Below are 21300 nucleotides of genomic sequence, written 5' to 3'. Positions count from 1 at the left end.
CGCTATTGACTAATATGTTTTAAGCGAGACAACGGAGCCCCCCAAAATATCGTAATTATAGGCTTATAAAGCCTATTTTATTATGGCTATATCAAATAGTTGTTATTATTGATTTCGTTTGAGAATGATTCAGTAATTTATATTTTTTGTCTTATAACCTGTTGGATTTCCTTGTATTTTGTTAGGTATAGTATCATTGCTTTGTGCATTCTTGTATAAAAATGTAATTGAACTGAATGGTTCTCTGATCCTAAGCTTTACAGTGACATACTATCTGTTTCTAACGTGGTTTTGTGGGCTTTGTTATAAGATATCATTGTGTTGTGCTGGTCCTGCATGTTACTACGGAAGGCAGTGCTGCGCATGCGCCGTGAGTGAACGGGCGACGCTCCGCCGTGGTTTCGGTTGAAACACTCTTGGTAACGACTCGGTAGTGAACAGGCAGCGGAGGACGTCTGCCTCCACCATGGCACTAGACTGGTTTTAAGGGAATACGGGCAAGAAGGGACACCGGGAACTGCTTCAGGTAAGGCCAGGTACTCGTTTTGGCTTTCTCTGTGGACTTTGAGGAGACATACAGAAGTGAGTGTTGGTGTGTGGGCAGGAGAACACGGAGCGGCGGCGAGCCGAGCCGAGCCGACCAACTTCAGTGAACGAAGAGCCAGTCGCTTCATAAACTATGGCTCAGCCTGGTTCTCTGTGTTCACTGCTCCTATCCACGCATTCCGCTGTGCTCACAGAGCCCACGAAGCTATATGAAAACTGTAATAATAACTCATATTTATTCACCCAGCCTTCCAAGCTCATTAGCGCTCAGTGCGCATGCTCGATGTGCTCTGCAGACTTTTTGGTTTTGTAGTTTTTTTCGTACCTGAGTTAATCGCAGTCGCGAGAGCCTGGATACAAACAGTGGGACTACAAATTCCAGACAATGGGTGCTTTGTTTGGGGGTGCACTGCTAGCCAGTTAGTGAAGTGGGGGAAATGCTTTTGAATTACGAGTAGTTGTTGTGCAGCAATTCTGAAGTTGCCTTGACTGCAGCTTTGTGTTGAAACATGAGCAGCATTAGTAATGCATCTGTTGGACTGTTCAGAGGGAGCTCAGTGTTTGTCTGCTCACTGACCATCATCAGATGTGCAACACGTTTCATACGGTTGTGGTATTAATAGTAACTCCTCAGCTGTCAGGAGACACAGGTGCACGCTAGGTAGGTGTGTGTGCATCGTTATAGAGTAAAAAAGGGCTGATGATGCCTTCTTTTCATTGAGATGCCCCATGTTGCTGCTGTATCCCCCCCCCCAACCCTCCGGAAATGACACGTCTAGCATCAGGATGATGGATGGACTGAGTAGGAGCAACAGAGCGCGACATCACTGCATATTTCCCAGGCTCCAGTGGCTCTCAGTGCCTTCCTCTTCCTCCTTCTAATGCAATAATGATCCGCAGAGGCTCATCCTCAGGTGTATTAACCCAACTGTCCTTCTGCTCAGCCTGCTGCGCAGACACAGGTGTTGAGATGAGCTTTGCATACTGATGGCTAACAATAGGGTAAAATCCTGGATTGAATGTTCACACAAAATTGAACCAACACCATTCCCCATACGTTAATTTGGATTATTGATAAAACTATTGATATGTGTAGTATAGTATGAGTCACACCAGATATTTATACAGTACTGCTAGTTTATTTCCTACTCTTTAAATGGTAGTAGTAAGTCATTTTGAATTTATAGGTTGAAATACCAGTATTTATTTTGCATACTTGGATATTTTGCAAACCTATGGTAAGGTTTAGGGATAGACCAATATGGATTTTTTTTTTTAGGGCCGATGCCGATACGGATTTTTTTTTTTTTTTATCCATCAACCTTTGCCAATGACCAATACGGACTGCCGATATTTGGAGCCGATATTACTTTTTCTCCCTCAATTTACATCATAGAAATTACACAATGATGATAACAAATGCTACAAGTCTAATTTTAATTTTTTTTAAAGAAAGGAACATTTATTGTAATTAGCAAAGGTGAGGTAGAAGTAAAAAATATTGAACAAATATTAAAAACAGGTGATTTCTGCTCTCTGTAAATAATGTGGATCGGTGAACGCAGCAGCAACGCATCGGCCGATGCCGATACACGTAAAAAACGCAAAATTCGGCCAATAATATCGGTCTATCACTTGTAAAGTTAAAAGCATGCAATCCAGACAAACTTATACATTAAAATTTGTACTTGTGAATTTTGATTGCAAACTTTTATCACAGTGAGGGCCACAAAGACATGATTGTCTGATCATGAGTGCCACCGTTTGTCTATAATAGTTGTTGTTTTACTGTTGTTTTTGGGGTAATTTTTGTATTTGAGTTGTCATTTAGTTTTATTTCGCTTATTTTCGCTTATTTTGTGTATTTGTCATTTTGTGCATTTACTATGAAGGTAGATATGTTGCAAAATGTGAGAGCTTGTAAAATGTGATTTGAGCTTGTGTATAAGAAATCCACACACGTGAAATAAATTTAATGTCACAAATGTTGGAAAAAAATTTAGAGACTGATATTTACACATAAAATTACAGCTGCAAACTTGTAATCTAACATTTATTCACATGTTTTTTAATTACTTGTATAATTGGTCGTTTACAACCACAACTCTCCGGTTACAACTTCTCCAATCTGCCGCTACAGATGCACAAACTACTTTTCCCGTGTGAATCTGCGATGCTTGAGTTTTGCAACACATTTTGCGAGACGTCTGTAGCAAAACTGGTTCATGCTCGTAGAAATCTCGCACACACACTTGTTAAAAATCACTGACCATTAAATATAAATATAAATATATAAATAATACATTGTGTTATGTAATCGAAAAACACACTCATCTTTGAGGACAGTGAGCATTTAGGCTGAAGACTCAAAGTGCTGTGTGGGTGAGATCTCACGAAGAGAACAGAGAAAAATATGTCTTGTTTGATGGTTATGCAACGGTGGGAAATTGTATGTGACTAGCAACTAGCTTTGTTACTTTATAACCTTTGTTTATGGATGGCCCTTTTCCAAAAATTACTATACGGTACGGTATATTTGAGAACACTTTATTATTATTCTTTTTTTAAGTTGTTAGATCATCAACAAATACATAGCCTATCTTTCCAGCTCTGTTTAATACATTTCTGTCCCTGCAGGTTCTCATCCATAAGTCAACATGTAGCAGTGTCAGGATGTCACAGATTTACAGATCAAGGGGGCACACCGTGTTTTCTGTAATGAATCTCTGCTTTATGGCTTTTAGTGAAGCTATAAAACATCAACTGGGCAGGCAGACAGTAGATCCATCAAGACTGCCTTCTCTTTCTCCTCCCCCTCTTCTGCTCACTTCTCTGAGGTCAAACACCCTCAGGGTGTTGTTTACCAATCTGTGCTGCCTTCTCACAGAAGAGGATGAATCAGAGGATCTAAGCTCTGCATCTAAAAGTCCAAAAATCTTTGCTTTCAGTTCAGTGCTGGCTAGGGATGGGAATCGAAAACCGGTTCTTTCTGAGAACCGGTTCCCAGTAATCCAATTTCTAGGAATCGTTTGTTTGCTTGCCTTCCAATTCCGCTTATCGGTTCTTCTGACGTTGCAAATACTTAACAATAAACTCCTCCGTGTCCTGTATATTGTGTTTATGCTAGCGTCAAGTGAAGCTCCTTCCACCATATATTTGCTTGCTGTCCACCGCGGACAATCCACCTCCTCCACCCGCAGCTGCCCTGTCCTCCATACTGTGTTTGTAGCATCTCTGTTGCTACGCTACTCACTTCCGGGTTCTGTATACTCGCGCAAAAGTTGCTTCTTGCATGGACTTTTCTTCCGAAAACAACAAACTTCAGCAAGAACACACACCTCGCCGTCAGTTTGTGTCCTCAAAACAAGTAATCAGACACGGGAGATGGACTGGTACTGATTGTTGCCTTTAGTTTGCTCTTTCACTTGTTCACACACACGGCTGATGATGTCACATGTAGCAACCAGAGGACGGTGTCTCTGAAGGTCCATTTATAGAAATGTAAATAAAGGCTAAACTAAAGCTTTAACGTTTAAATACATAACAAGTGAAGCTGTACTTGTGGTTAATATGTTCTTTTTTACAGAAGAAATATTTGTTTTAAATCTGAATTAGTTTTGGATCAAGTTGGTCAAGTTCAAAAGGAGCACTGTAAATACTCTCAAATGTTTGTAGCCAAAATGTGTCATATGTTGTAATAATAATAATTCATCAATTTTATATAGCACTTTTGTATTCATTATTATCCAGTGCAAACAATCTATACCTGGTGGATTAAAAGAGAGCTGATATTCCTGCAGGAAATTAAAGAGACAAAGATAGTATGATAAAGAGTTAAAGCAAACAAATCCATTTATATTATTTCATTCCCTCACCCAATGAGAATAGGTAAGGAATCGAATCGATAAGCAGTATCAATAATGGAATCGGAATCGCTAAATTCTTATCAATTCCCATCCCTAGTGCTGACACAGTGTCCTCTGTCTTTTCCTGAGATTTTAGTTTTCCCAGTTTGGCCAACAGGCAAAAAAGCTCCTCAGCCATAGCAGCAGTGATGTCTCGGGCTGCATCTTTTCTTCTATTTGGCTGCACTGTGATGAATATTTGACCGGGATAAAGATAGGTTGTTGGTTTTAGCTCAAGGTTAAACACAGATGTTCAGGAGGTTTTGACTTACCACAGGTTGGCCCCGCATCCTCCCGATGGTCAGCTTGGGTAAAGGAAGGAAAGGAAAGAGTAAAAGCCTCACTGTCCCTCCACAACACAGACAACTGGTGTTACTGACATAACCATTAGCCTTTTTACATGGTTTTAGGAGATATATAGGCTTCAAAGATAAAAACAGCCTTGCATGATACATAGACCATTCACCAGGATCATATACGGATATCCATTAACTCAGTGTTTTTCAACCTTTTTTGAGCCAAGGCACATTTTTTTCATTGAAAAAATCACGAGGCACACCACCAGCCAAACATGTTAAAAAATGATACTCTGTAGCCTATATTAACAATATAGCCATTCTCATCAAAGTGTCTTGAATAGGAATCAAATAAACACAAAGAATAAAGGACTTTATCATCATTTGTATTTCTTCTTTCAAATAAAAAGTGCACTTAACATGTCCACTTCAAAAATACAGCTTGAACATAACAAATGAAACAACAATGTGGTCTTAAAGGTAGTAGAAAACGTCAAAGTGTTTTGCAAACTCTAATTCTGTCCAAAATTATACCATAGCACTGTTGGATAGCTTCTCGCCACACACCAAGCACAACGGGATCGGTGTCGTTGCATCCCCGGTGGAAGTAAATCCAAATGAAACATAACTCTCGCTGTATTGCCTCGAGCTCACCGTCTTTGCTTTCTTTCCTCCACTCATACTAGGGCCTTCTTCTGGGTCCGAATTTTGTCCAGGGCCCAGTTCGGAATTGGTATTTTTCCTCTTCAAAAACTTCTCCATCACTGTCACCGTAGTTTCGCTTACCCACAATGCTTTTACCGCCAGCTGTCACTTTCATGCCTCACTAATTCTCTTGTCTCAACGGACAATGCAATTCGCTACCTGCTGCCATCTAGTGTTATGGAAGAGTTTTACATGATTACGCTCTCAAGGTGGGTTCACACCGAACGCGACTGAAGTGACTGAAGCGATGCGATTACATTAAAAATCAATGTAAATGACGCAACGTCAATTTATCCCCCCCTCAGCGACGCGACTTTCATGATCAAAGTTGAAAAATTTTAACTTTTTAAGCGACGTGAAGCGATATCTCCCGTCCTCCACTGTCTGTAGAGCGGAGGCAGCAGCCCCTCCCTCCCGCTCCCGCTTCAGTGCTGACGGCTGCAGCGGAGGCTGTTCTACTTCCTCAAAGTATCAGGTTCAAAATTAAAGCGGTAAATTTCTTTAAAACCACAGTAACTACTGATCAAACACATTCTGAGTGAAGTCATCCTTTAATATCTCCGTTAAGTTGATAATTTAACCGTAGAAGCGGAGCAAGAAGAAAAAAAAAAAGACGTCATCAACACACTCTCTCTCTCTGTCTCTACCCTGTTACCGGGGCCACACACACACACACACACACACACACACACACACACACACACACACACACAGCTCCCTAGTGATCGCGTCGCTGGAGCGATGAAATGATGGACTGACAAAAAAGCACCACTATGTGCAAACTACCGATCACGGACGATTTAAGGCAACGGCATCGCTTCCGTCGCGTTCGGTGTGCACGCACCTTTAGTCACTACTGCAGCACGGACACTCGACAATGGTATATTATTTGCAGATAATAATTAATATGTTTTCAAAATTTTTTTTTAGACCAATTAGGTGAAATTGGATAATTTCCCACGGCACACCTGACGATCTCTCGCGGCACACTAGTGTGCCGCGGCACAGTGGTTGAAAAACACTGCATTAACTCATTTAAAATGAAGGTCTCTCTTCTTATTTATAAAAGGATATCAACTTAAGGAGGAGCCTGTACTTAACTCTTAGGCAGTTGGTTTCATTTATAAAAGTGGATATGTGCTTCATACTATTCAAAGGTTTTTACTTGCAGGAATGCCTGCAAACCAGATGTGACGGTTATTGCCTAAAGGGTACCTGTAGTGGAAATGTATCTAACATAAAATGTGTTTAATGCACTCCTGCTTGTTATTTACAACAGTCCTTCATAACTGAACATGTGATGTTCTTTTTCATACTTTTTTTAAAAGTAAAGTCTCCTTGCCATTATGGGAAATTATTATTTTAAAGCGAGAAACACTAGTAGTGATCCATTCAATCTTGTTACTGGATCATCATTCAGAGATCAATTATTAACTGTTGAGATGAACGGTTAAATATCTAAAAAGAGCCAACCTAACATTTTTAATGTCCTCCCATCATTTTTAACGTTTGTGCTGTTTAAAGAGCAACAGTATTTTGCTAGACGTGCCTCAAAGCTTCTCCAACTGACGCCTCACACATGGGAATGACAGGTGGTGTGTGTGTGTGTGTTTCTACAAAGAGCTCTGTCATACTTGAGGAATGGCTGAAATGCACTGGAAGCAGGAAATCCTGTTGGGCGGGATAAAGAAACAGCTGATTCCATCTCCATCTGTTTTTTTATGAAGTAAGAGGAGTAAATTAAAACTTTTGCGCCCCACATGCGGAGCAGGCTGACCAGCACACACCTGTTAAATCATCAACCTATTTTTCTCTCTCACTGCCAAATATACATATAGTTGTTATGAGAAACTGGTCCATGCTTTTATCTCCAGCAGACTGGACTATTATAATGGTCTTCTGACAGGAATCCCCCAAAAGAGCATCAGACAGCTACAGCTGGTTCAGAACGCTGCAGCTCGGGTCTTAACCAGAACAAAGAGGTCAGAACATATTAGTCCAGTGTTATCGTCTTTAAACTGGCTCCCAGTCAGCCTCAGAATAGACTTTAAAGTTCTGCTGCTGGTGTATAAATCTGTGAATGGGTTTGGTCCAGAATCCTCATCAGTGAGATGTTAGTCAGGTATGAACCCAGCAGATCTCTCAGATCTATGGACACAGGTCAGATAGTGGAGCCCAGAGCTCACAGTAAACATGGTGACACTGCTTTTAGTTGTTATGCTGCAAAGAAGTGGAACAAACTGCCACTCGAGCTGAAGAAGCTGTGAACATTTTTACATCCAAGTTAAAGGCACTCTTTTCCTCTACTGCGTATGACTAAGAGGGAGATTTTTAATCTTTTTATTGTTGATTTAAAACTGTTTATTGCTCTTATTGATTTTTTCAGAGTTTATTGCTTTCTGTTCCACTGTTTAATCATGTGAAATGTGCTATACAAATAAATACATTTGCCTTGCTTATGATTTTTACTTTGTCACCACCAACTTGTATATAAACTATCATTTATGCTATACTTACCCTGGTGAACAATGAGGCTTTTCCACCAAGTAATTTCTTTTTTAGTTTTTGGTGATTCATTCCAGCGAATGATTGATTGGAATGAGACTGGCCCATTTGTTGTTTGCTATTTCGCTGCTTTTTGAATTTCCACAATCACACACTAAGTGCTTCCTCCCGATTAGGGATGATCCTCAGACCTGATAAATTGACCCGGGACAAATATTGCACCCATTATTCTGGTGATCAAAGCACCCATAGTTGCTACGGAATTTTCATCAGTTTCAATAATTATTAACAAATCCCTATATCTCATCATTGGCGAAATTTCAAAAAATTCTATCTTGGCTTGCAATTAATCAATCTTTATAAAATTGGCTCAGTTATGTTGGATTTAATTGAGTTTCATCTGGATTAGATCCGGAATAGGCATTTTATCACAATTTTTTGAAAGATTGTGGGCGCCCATACATTTGGACCTACTGTTTTGTTGATAATTAGTACAGTTGATCGCTCAATACCGAGAGGAAGCCGTAATATTAAATTAAAATGAATGGTTTGCAGCACCAAATTACTCCAAAGTAACGGATGCACAAACTCGGGGTATTTGGAAGCTGTTTAAAAAGTTTCAGGTCGAATAGACACCGCGTTGTGGAGATATTTGGTACACGCACACATAACATTCTTGCTTTTATAGGTAGATGGGAATATACATTTCTTACAAGCCTTTAAAGTGTGAATTGTCATGGTACCATGATCAGGATCACTGATCCAGATAAGTGCCAATACCTGACAAAGAGGATATTTGGCGCTTTGCTCAAATACAACCATGATCAAACTCTTACAACCCCTTTTTAGACCATAAATCCTCAGTTTGTTGATAATTACATGTTTTTTTTTAAAGTCAGTACTGTGCCCTTCATCTCAGTCAGAGGCCTGATTCACAAAGCCAAACAACCCTAACAGTCCATTCCATTATGTCCCAGTGAGTCAGTTCTGTGCAGTAAAAAATGTCTGAGGACACTGATTTTTTTTGTCTGGGAATTTAATAAAAATCTGTTTGGTAGGCTTCAGCTTATTGTGGGATGTTTCATTTAATCTGTACTTTGTTTTTGAAGGTGTTCATCAACCTTTGCTCCTTCTGTGCTTCCTGCTGCAGATGAAGCTCCTTGGACAGGAAGGGAGTGTACACTAAGCTGGATGGGAATGTGCGGTTTTGAGATGAGTGTTGCTGTGAATCAGTCATGAGGCATCCTAGAGGAAAGTGGCCCTATGCTGTTGAAATCTGTCACTAAGACAAATGACTAGTCACTGGGCATGAATAGTAGAAACATTGCTTTGAAGTTCAGACGGGTGTCATGCAGTTCATGGACAGCATGCAGCTCATTTCCTTAGCCTTTCCCTCACATTAGAATAGTTTTAAATCGCTCATCACTGTCTGGAGAGGAAGCACAATGTATTCTGGGGTTGTCGGTAAAAGATAAGAGGGCAATAATAGACAGATTTCATTAAATACAGGTTTTTCTCTTCAAAATTACTTGATTTTGTTATTAATTTTTGCTTTATTTAGATTTTTTTGGATTTTTTTTTTTTTTTTTAATGAGAAATTACAGGAGTGTAGAAGAATGGAGAGGTATTTGGACAATTTGCGATGAAAAATAATTCCAGTCATGTGATGTGAGTACATGAAAATTGCTAGTCTCTGTAAATAGTATGGAGTTTTGTTGAATTTGTTGAATTTGGATGGACTGAGTTATCTACAACTGAATTACATGGTAATTACCACAACACATGGCATATTGTTTTCACTGTCAACTTTACTTTCTCTTGCGGGCCAGATTGGATGCTTTTAAAGGGCCAACTTGGTCTCCGGGCTTTGAGTTTGACACATGATGTATTCTTGTAAAGACTGCCCTTTTTGTTTGGACACATGCAGTTTACAACAGTTGTTACTTTACTTGTTTCTTGTAGCAGAAGCGATCGAAGCAACAGTTGAATTCAATTTAGTGAGTGGTTTCTGTGTTCTTTCAGTTACATCCTTACCCACACTAGGCCAGACAAGTAGTGACAGAGAGAAGGAAGTGACAGAAGTTTGGAAGCGGAGGCTGTTATCATCGTGGGAGAGGACGAGACGGATGAGCTGATAACTCAGAGGGAGTGAAGTTCCTAAACAGGGGAGGAGGGATGTACACATTAGAGCGAGGGAGTAACTGAAAGGAAGGTCTGTTGCAAGAAGAAAGCCAGCATGCACTTCCTTCTCCCTTTTCACCTTCTCAGTTCATCCTCCTCTTTTTTTCTTTGTGTGTTCCCTGTGACCTCTGCAGCTGAGCCCTGATTATAGATAGCTGTGTGGTTCAGTGTAAGAGGCTGGCTACCACCTGAGAAACAGTAGTGAGCAGCCAAAACTGGAAAAAGTTAAAGAAGCAATAAGTGTGCGTGGGTCGGTGTGTGTGTGTCTACTTCTGGGTACCATACGATACGCGATACACAGTTTACGATAACAATTATCTCACGATATGACGATACTGCGATTATCGATTTATTGGTCAGAAATAAATCTGTGATAATCTTTGACATAACAAGAAAAAAAAAAGATTAAGTGAAAAAATACAGCTTTTATTTTATATATCTGAAAGACAAATTGAAAAAGTGTCCAATGAACAGTAGGGATGTAACGATTAATCGTAAAGGCAGTTAAAAATCGATTCATAGGTATAATGATTCACATCGATGCTGTGAAAATTGAATCGCAGTACTTTTTTAACCAGCAGAGGGCGCTACCCAGAAGTGTTGGCGGCGAGTGAAATCTGCTAATACTTTCTTTCTGGCCATCTTCTACTCTTAAACATATTCATAAATGATTCCTTACCCCTTTAGCACCGAAATAATATCTGTAATATTACGTGAATATTTGTAAAAGTCACGTTTTTCTATTAGCTCTGTCTGCTAGCATAGCATCTCTTCTTCACTGCAAAATATCTGCATGCCAACCGACCACTGGGTTACCAGCGCCTTCTGCTGGTTCAAACAAATATCTGACCTAAATACAGTAAAATGACTTTTTTTTGTTTTTTAAGTCCAGTTGTTAAGGCACAAAATACATTTTCAGTTGCACTTTTAAAAAGAAAAATAACTATTATGCAGTTTTGTATTGTTTACTATAGAACCAGAATTTAAATAATAAGCTTCTTCTTCATTTGTATTATTCCTTTATTTATTTCATTCAAGATTTATTTTTAGTTAAATTGCATTGTTTTGAATAGTTTATCAAGGGATTCTTTTGACAATGAAAAATAGTATAGTATTTTCCCAAAAAAAATAAAGGAATATTTTTCAATCATTTATGTACAGTCCCATTTTGTAAAATAAAGCGTGAGAGAATCGTATCGTGAACCCAGTATCGTGAATCGAATCGTATCGGGAGTTGAGTGAATCGTTACATCCCTAATGAACAGTCACACTATTTTAGTGCAACATTTCTGTAGATAAGTGTTAACAATCAACATCTCCAATATTGCTTTCTGTAAACAAAAAATAGGGTCTTTCTTACCAGTGACACCATTATAGTGCAATATTCCAGTAAACAAAATATTGGTTCCTTCAACAAACAGTGATAACATTTCTGTGAAGACCTTCCTGCAAATTTTAGTGAAAAAGCAGAAAAGGTTTTGAAAATAATAAAATATTATCTAAAAAAAATTAAAAAAAATCGATACTTAGCTCGAGCATATCGATAATCGATCGTGTGAAAAAATAGCGCGATATATATCACCATATCGAGATCCCATGCGTGTGTGCGCGCGCAGGTGTGGATTTGAGATTGTCCCCAAAAAGAGAGAGTGAAAGTGCAATGTTTTGTCCATGAAGCAAATGTCTCAGCCTTGTTGTGACTTACCATGAAGAAAATGTGGAGATGCAATCGTTAAGATTTTGACAATGTAAAATGCTTTAAGAGAAGCCCAGTCCTGGATATTTTCCCTCCTGCAGCTTCCTTGCAGTTAAGGTCAGCATTATCACTCAGTGCCAGGCTGAAATGTGCATGACCCACTTGGCTGTTTAAAAGCAGCCAAAGCACATTGCCCACTGCTTCTTGTTGTCTCAGCCATAAAATGTTTTGACTAATTATTTTAATAATGTCGTCCAGTGGCCAATGTGTATCACAGCAGCAGGCACACAAATGTGATTATCTAATCTAATTCAAGGGCCACATTATCAACATTCATGTCAGTTTTTAGGATAAAGATTTTGTTGTCGTTTTTTGTTGTGTATTTTTGGGGTCATGTTGTGTATTTTTTCTGCTATTTTTTGGTTTATTGGTAGTCGTCTTGAGTCATTTATTTGAACACCTCTACACACAAACAAACACTTCATCCTCTAAGAGATTTTTTTCCATGTTAGAAGTGTGTGTCATGCTTCATTATTTTGTGTGCATGTTGATCTTTATCTCTTCTCTTTACCTCGTAATGTTACCGGTAATTACACCATTTATCCTTTCCATCGGCTATGGAAAAAAGTAACTGGTCTGTGGACTATTGGAGCCGCCAACGAGCTATTCAACAAGCTATTTTATTTTGACAAATTGTCACATCGCTCAGTTTGTGCTGCCATTGTTTTTACTCAACTGCACTTAATTTGGCTCAGTTGAATTGTGTGTTACTTTGTAAAAGATCCCTTTTCTTGCTCATCCTGTCTGGATCTAAAAAACGGCCAGTGTATGCTTTTGTGAGCACATGTGCAGCTCAGTGTGGGTGCACACAAGTGTACTCAGGACTCAAGGACCACACCCTGGACTCACGCCACTCTTCAAACATAGAACCAAGGAGTGACTACGTCTGACTGGGTTCGATCATCGTTACCTGACTCTGTACTAGTTTGGAGTTGTTGTGACAGTGTCAACTCTAAATCCCTGGGATGGGAAATTAGCGAAACGTCACCCATGCTGGCCCTCACGCTCTCTCTCTGCCAAGTTACAGAGACAAAGTATGCGCTGTTGATCTGGTAGTAAAGTCCCTTTGTTAGTCTTTCATTTTTGCCTGCTTGGAAATGACATACCTTCTACTCGCGCTGTATTCACAGGCCAGATTCCGCTACAGAGATGCTGCTGTTGGCCCAGATGCCTGAGATAGTTTTGAGGGGCTGAGACTTCTTTTGGCATGAAAAGCTCCCCCTTTACCTTTCATGTGTGATTAGGGATGTAACGATTCACTCAACTCCCGATACGATTCGATTCACGATACTGGGTTCACGATACGATTTTCTCACGATTTATTTTACAAAATGGGAATGTTGACAAATGACTGAAAAATGTTCCTTTATTTTTTTGGGGAAAATACTATGTTATTTTCCTTTTATTTTTCATTGTCAAAAGAATCCCTTGATAAACTATGTAAAATGATGCAATTTAGCTAAAAATAAATCTTGAATTGAAATAAATAAAGGAATAATACAAATGAAGAAGAAGCCTATTAATTTAAATTCTGGTTCTATAGTAAACAATTCAAAACTACATAATAGTTCTTTTTCTTTTTAAAAGTGTCAGATATTTGTTTAGACCAGCAGAGGGCGCTGGAAACCCAGTGGTTGGCATGTAGTTATTCCACCAGTGAAGAAGAGAAGCTATGCTAGCAGACAGAGCTAATAGAAAAACGTGACTTTTACAGATATTCACGTAATATTCCAAATATTCTTTCGGTGCTAAAGGAGTAAAGAGTCATTTATGAGCATGTTTAACAGTAAATGGCGGCAAGAAAGAAAATAGTAGCAGATTCCGCCCGTCACGTCCGCTTCTGGAAGGATTAATATATAGCGCCCTCTGCTGTTAAAAAAAAGTACTGCGATTCAATTTTCAGAGCATCGATGTGAACCGTGGTACCTATGAATCGATTTTTAACTGCCTTACAATTAATCGTTACATCTCTATGTGTGATTGATATAGAGTCTGAAAATATTGGTTTGGAGTGCATTTTTAAAACCTCCCTGAAAGTTAAATCGTAATACGATGTCGAACAGATTTCGTGCCTCCATTTGACCGTGTAAAACGGGGTGCACAATGGCACAGTGAGTAAAGAGAACCACACCCTTCTTCGATAATCCTCTTTCAGTCAAAACAAACCCCTCTTTTATAAGATCTTCTGAATAGGCTGCGTTCACCTGCACTCACCACCTGCTTCTCATTTGCAAAAGCTTGTGTATATGCGTAAAGCATTTGTAAATGCTTTCACTTTTAAGGTTCAGTCCTATTGACCAGGAGCATTTTCAATGTGGCTATGCCTGAATGGCAAAAACGAATAAAGAAAAATAAGAGAGAGAACAAAGAAATAACCTACTTGTGCGTGGGTGTCTGTGTGTGTGTGAGTGAGAGACACTGGTATTGGTGTTAGCAGGTCAGTAACTCAACTTGAATCCAACCGGATGCAACACTGTAATCTTCTTGTCCAATGAGGAGTATTCATATAACCTGCTGAGATGTTCCACTGTCTTCATTCATGGGTGAATTTGAACAAATACATAGCAACCTTTGAAATTCATCATGGCTGCTATTTGCTCATGTTTAATCTGCTCACTTGCTGGCTGCATTCTTTGTTCCTTCTTTTCTCACAGCGTGAGTTTGCACTGTGTGTTTTGCAGCCCTGTGTTTCAGCTCAGTCTCAATGGACCTACTGTACAGTGTTTGCTCTCACAAGTCAAAGTCAAAGTCCTGCAGGCAAATACTGCAAGGTCTCTCTGGGGCCTGGGACTCTGCTAGGCCGCCCTACTGACAAATACTACTGAGTTTCACCACATACTCATGTTACCAGTGTCTGGCTTGTACTGTGTGAAATGTGGAGACATGAGGAATATTTTTTTTCATAAGCTTACAGCGATTAATCATAGTTACTCAGAGGTAATGTAGCTTCACACATGACTCTCCCATCTAAAAAGGAGACAGAATTTTTGGGCCGATAACCGATCAGTGAGTTTAAAAAAAAAAATGATTACGTATCACCGATCCGATCATATGAATTCAGGTTGTTTTTTTTAGGTACTGACCAATTTCCTTTGGTATTACCTGATACAGATTCACGGAAAATCAAACAGTACCATTTTTCTTGACTGTGAGGGAGTGGAAGAGTTGACGAATTTCCATGCAGGACCGGAACATAACATTTGTTGTGTGTGAGCGTGTGCGAGCGTGAGCGTGGCCCTTAAACTGCGAATTAATGCACTGGTTGCTCGACCAGTGTGCGGAGTGAGGGAGCGTGTTTGACCGGAGCAGATCGATTATGAGCTGTATGCCATTTTTGAGTCATTGGCAAAATAAACGTTGCAGCTGTTTAATGAAACCTGAGTCATACTCAATGACTGCTGTGAAGTGAGGGAGTTGCTGCTCTTTTAACATGCTCGGGCTGAATAAACAAAACAAGCGCGCACACATAAAAACACACACACACACAGACACTAACAGCAGACACTCCCCCCCCCCCCTTCAGAGCCAGTAGACTGGAGAAAAAGTCCGGCGCTCAGCCGCTCCCCTCCAACCGAGAGGTATTTTTGCCGTTCACTCATAGGTTTTCACCTTTGTGCACAAATGCGAGTGAAATAAAGCCGTGTCACATAAAGCAAACAACTCTTTGGTGTAAATGAGACTATAAAACAGTGCAATTGGAGCATCTACAGAAAGTTTAATCATGACAATGACGTCATTGATCGGACCGGTGAATTAAGACATTACAGACAATCACATTAATTGCATAAAATGCAAAATATTGACCAATCCGATAAAGCTGATCAGATCAGTGTAAAGCCTAATGAAAATAAATAAAATCATGCATTTGTAACCCTCAGAGTAACATTGTACCAGGGTCTTGTGAGGCTCAAATGTGTCCAGATGATTGTATCTCTGTGTGAGACGTACTCCAACTATTTTGTGCGAATTGTCATTGCACTCCTTGGCCTACATTGGCAGACAGAAAGAGAAGGCAAAAGGAGGGGCAGAAGTGATTATGAGACTTGGGGTGTGCTTTAACCCACTTGCCGCACCATCTCGGGGATCCTGGCAAATCGGCAAGCTAAGTGCTTCAAATCCCTATCTGAGAATTGGCTAAAGGTTTGTTGCTTGTGGTTGTTCTCTCTTTGTCTCTTGTGTTTTCATTTCCCCTTATATGACAGATTTTCTTCTGAATGAATGCAAGTGAGAAGGAATCTGTCTTGTGTTGAAGTTGTATACTGTGGGGCAGTTTGCTGGTCGTAAACACACCAGGAGGAGTTCTGCTGTGGTTTGAAGTGTAAGCCTCTCTGCTCGCCCTTCCTGCACTCCCAGCCAGAGAAGGCCGGCATGTTTATTTGTCCCCTCCAGACTGTTTTGTACTGGGCTGGCCTCTGCCCCAGGGCTCTGACTGACTCTAGTCTAGTTTTTTCTCCAGTTAGTTCATCCTCTTCTTAGCTTAGTGCCATAGTTCCAGCATCACACGGCACAGGCTTTTGCCACTACACAGACACACACACACACACATACACACACACACAATCCTAGTCTTTCTCTCTTAATAAAACAGGCTCATAACGCCACGTTCCTTGCATTCTTTATGTGCTGGCTTCTTTCTGTTTTCCTTGTGCATGGATGGGCAGTGCTGAGAAATGTAGACCACAGCATTTATAAATGCAAACTGTGCACATTGCTCTTAGTCTGGCTGAATTATCTTAACTTTTTTCAGCACAGTGTCCCCCCCCCCATATAAATAGTATTTACAACTGTGAAATATTCCCCTTTCAACATTAGAAGTTTGTCATTGTAAGTGTAAAGCTAAGGTTTGAAGGGGGATGGGCGATGGAACGCAGGAACAAGTGAAGGCTCAGTCAGTGATGGGGGTGCATTGTCGGAGCAGCAGCAGCTCTCCTGTCATTGTATGTTTATGTCTGGACTCCTCCCCTCCTCCTAGCATAGAGGAGTCATTGCAGAATCGGGGTCAGCCACGCTCTCCCACATTTACAACCCAGTCTTTATTTTCTCACCAAACAAGCCTCTCCCTGTATATTTCACGTCATTTATCGTTATGTGCGGTTGATTATCTTGCTCAGTGAAATTTTACCCTTTCTGCTTATCTAAATGCTTCATGCTTTTGCTCTGGATAAGTCCTCTTCTATTAGGAGAGGAAGACAGGGTGAGGTTTATAATTAACAAAAGCTGATTCTAGCACTGAAACCGAGCTGTCTGAGAGAGTCAATGTAGAGGGGACCCTGAGGCAGTGATAGTGAACAAAGTAAGCTTTTCATATAGATTATCAGATGGTTGGTAGAGTGGGAAAATCGTGAATGGTGCAAATATTGTGGAGTTTCATTAAATGTGTGTATTTGAAGGGACTGAGGTATCTACAACTGAGTTATTTGGTAATTTACATATTGATTAATGTTTTCTCTGTCATTTTTACTTTCTTCTGTGGGCCACATTGGATGCTCTAAAGGCCCGGATTTGGCATTTCAGAAAAGCCACCCAGAGTACTGAGTTGGTGTTTTCAAGCACAGTTTTGATAAGTTTGGAACATTTTTTGACCACTTAAACTTCTGTTTCTCCTACAGTGTTAGGAATCACAGCCCTCTTATACCCTTCTGACCCCATTAGTTTTATGTTGTTTAAAACAAAAAGCCAGACCACAAGAGAATATATTGATTTATTAGTCCCACATTAGGGTAGTTCAGAAAAAAGACACAAAGAAAAAAACCTAAAAAAATATATCACAAATTTAGTTTTGGGGGAAAGATTAAAAGCAGCAAAACAGACGAAAGCAAATTTCATCAGATAAATGTCAGCAGTGCTGATATTGTCCTGTGATAATGAACAGTCAGATTGCTATAGTGATGAAGGACAGAAGGTCATTAATGGTGACTTTTTCCATGAAGGATTTTAGTAGCTTATCATTTAATAACAGAATACCAGAGCAATCACAGCAGAGATTCACATTACTCTGCTTTTTATGCCTACACCAACCTGTTTGCATGCTGCTCACTCACACAAGTACAGGTATTACTGAAAAATGGGAAGCCTCAACAATTTGTCAACTGTACATTTTACCTTCTGAAACTAGGAAACATAAAGAAGACACCATTATCAGTATAACAGAGTGATGCTTTGCAAACAGAAGTTTTTATTAATATATGGTGTCTAATGAATCACCCAATGGAAACACTGAAATATATATTTAGGGTTTAGAGTTAATCTGCTACTTATATTGTGTAAGTATGCACATAGATTCAAATCCAGATATTGTTTAAATTAGTCAGGGTGCTGTACCATTGCTCACATTGGGATTGCCAACTTGACTCTTAAAAACTGTCGAATATATTTGTATATTTTTTTGTATCCAACAAGTTAATGGAAACCTCCCACACTGTTTTATAAAATATGTTCAACATCCAGCAGCTGCTGGCAGTTTGCCAGCTGTAAATTTATGATTTGAATGTGCTCATCCGCCATATACTGAAAGTGCTGTTTTGGAACTAGGGACAGAAATGAACATGAGGCGACTGTTTTGTATTCAAATTTGTACTTTTGGTAAACTTCTGTTTACTGTGTTCTTGTGTTTTGAAGAGAGAATGAAATTTTTCAAGAAGATTGAATGTGATAGGAAAATTTGTTCATAAACATTTTTTGCAAAATAATGTTTGCACAAGGGCTACTTATCTGGTAGGCATTTGTATGCGAAGGTGATTGAATAGAGAAAGGCAAATGATATTCAAAGCTTGATCCTTCACTGAGATGGCAGCTCTGTGAAGGTGGTGCCAGACCAGACTTGGCACAGTTTAGCTGGTTAAACAGATGGTAACACAGTTAAAGGTGGGACTGCATTACCAAGCTTTTCAAAATGTGGATCTAAAGACATAAAAAGAAAATGTTCTTTCTCGGTTTGTCCGTAAACAAGGCTCTCTGTAAAAAAAATTACAATTAATTTATTGCTGCTGTAATGTTTGGTAAAAATAAGAACTTGCATGACTTTTATTTTGAAATGTATTTCTGATGAAACCAGTATGAGCTTATAAAAACCAGAAACAGGACGTGAGAGGGTGGCAGCAGTGTTTTTTAAGACACAGTGCCAACAAAAAAGTTCTCTTGTGACCTCCACAAGTCGGAAATTACCAATAAAACTTTTAAAATAAATTAGTTTTCATTCATACTGTGTGCTGAGGGATCCTAACAACACACAAAAGGTGGAAGGTTGTGAGTTCTGGTTTTAGCCTAGCCTTTGCTTAGTATTTTTTTAAAAAAACAATCGAGTTTTCACAAACACTTGCTGATGAATAGAACATTAACACAACATTTACTGTAAAAAGGCACTACTTAGTTCTTTCACAAATTCATCAATGTTTTTCTGCTAAAATCTAAAGCTTTTCTCCCACTCTTAAATTCACAGTCTCAAGTCTTGAGATTTAGTTTTTTTCACAGACCTAAGCTACCAGGTTGTGAATACAGCACACCCATGTGTGACTGGCGTTGTGCTGCTGATTGTGTCCAAGTTATGTTAAAACCAAATATTATTCAGCAACTGTTCATGAATTGAGGTTTTACCTGATGAGGTTTTTTTTTTTTTTTTTTTAAATAAAAACAGAGCTTTATCACACACAACTATACAAATTCCATTTGTACCAGAGAAATGAATTGTTAGTCTTTTTACATTTCCCAAAGCTAGTGAAGTAGTGTGGTTGCCTGGCCCTTGGTCAATATTAGCTTCATTTAGCACTCAGCCACCAGATGGATATATTACCAACGTTAAAACAACTGCAGCTGCCACTGGGACTGCTGCTAACCCTGTTTACCTGTTCTCCATTTCAGCTTTTATAAAATGTATCTAAGACAAAATCCAGATAGTTTAAGTTGTTTATGGGCTTCAGCTTCAGAGCATGCCTTAAATGCTCAAATGTGCTGTCTTTGTGTGCCCCTCGCTTTTGCTTTGGGATTGCATTGTGAGCTGTGACACACCGTCAGCAAACACGGGCCACCCAGATAGAAGTGGACACAATGCTAAGGTGTTCGTCACCGCACACTCTTTCCTTCTTCACCCCCCGATTCATCCAAACTGCACAAGAAAAGAGAAAATGGCCATCTGATCAGCCAGAACACAAACAAGTATTTGATGTTTGGAAAAAAAATTACCTTTATAAAGATATTAAGAAACACAAAAGCATGGATTCATTCATTTATGTGTGTGTGTGCGCACGCAGCTGTTTTCCTCAGTCTTGTTACTTTGCATTTGATGACAGCAGTGCACTGTAGTTGATCTATGTTCCAATTTGAGATGAGACAACTCAAAGAAGAATATGAAGAAGTTGAGCCTTATTTTAATTGAAAACTTGGTTACCTTGAAAACTCCCATTAAGCACAACCACCATTTATTTTTTGTACAAACTGGAAAAGTAATTGTGTGTGGATCAAAGTTAGCATGATGAGTGCAAACAAATCCAAACTATTTCTTCTCGCTGACAGGGCTGAGCGATGATGAATGACCGTGAAACTTGACTACATGCTTTGCTCATAGTCATCCTCACTGTGTTATGTACGCTACTGCTGCTGCTGCTGCTGCTGCAATAAGTTGTGTTTCCTGTTTTGCCAGGAGTTCCTGCAAACCAAAGGCTTTGTTTACGCGGTTGTGCATTTAAACGGTTTGCTTTAGAAGGGACACACATTAGTGGTTTTATTTAATCTTTAAAGGAAATGTTCTCTTCACGCTTGTGATATTGCTGAAAACAATAATTTGTGGATATTTAAAAGATGGTTCAGGATTACTGCAGCACACTCAGTGCACAAACATAAGTTGGAATTAAAGCTGGCTGTGCTAATTTTGTCGAGGGAACAAGCTGCCAAGGCACGCTAGCCGTGTGCTCTGTTCAAATCTATTGGGACTGTGACTCAGGTGGTAGAGCGGTCATCTTCTGATCGAAAGGTTTGAGGTTTTATTCAAAGGCTTTGCACGCTTGATTCTCACCATTTTGTGCGATAGTAATTTATTACATTATATACTCCTGTCTACATATTTTGGGAGATAGTTAAACACTAATTTAAATTATTTGTTCTTAGCTGAATTGATTTGGGTGACCATAATGCAGAGAATCAAGGATAAGTTTTCAAAAGTTTCCATAAAAAAAAAAGTTGCAGAGCAGATGGGAAATTGCAGAGGACAGTATTTCGGGGTTCCCCTTTACATTCCTCCTCCTCCTTGTATTTTCCATGATCCCTGACTTTATTTCCTGTTAAACATTTACAAGTCACACACTCCTCCCACCAGGCTGGCCACAGCAGCACCAAGGAGAGTCTGCAGGAAGAAAAGACTCGGTCTAAATATTGATAAGCTACCATATACTGTAGCACCACAATAGCTTGTATG

General features: G+C 39.5%; 1 protein-coding gene across 3 annotated transcripts in view; it reads left to right on the top strand.

Moving 5' to 3' along the window:
* The first annotated feature begins 392 nt into the window (after nucleotides 1-392).
* The window catches only part of sipa1l3 (signal-induced proliferation-associated 1 like 3), a 77079-nt gene continuing 56171 nt past the window's right edge, over nucleotides 393-21300 (top strand). For all 3 annotated transcript variants that reach the window (XM_028464259.1, XM_028464260.1, XM_028464258.1), the window contains exon 1: nucleotides 393-526. The gene's annotated coding sequence lies outside the window, so the exon portion shown is untranslated. The remainder of the gene's footprint in view (nucleotides 527-21300) is intronic.

Source organism: Gouania willdenowi, chromosome 13 (genome assembly GCF_900634775.1).
Source record: "Gouania willdenowi chromosome 13, fGouWil2.1, whole genome shotgun sequence".
Lineage (NCBI taxonomy): Eukaryota > Metazoa > Chordata > Actinopteri > Blenniiformes > Gobiesocidae > Gouania > Gouania willdenowi.
Note: the sequence above shows the minus strand (reverse complement) of the source record. Positions and strands in the feature narration are given on the sequence as shown.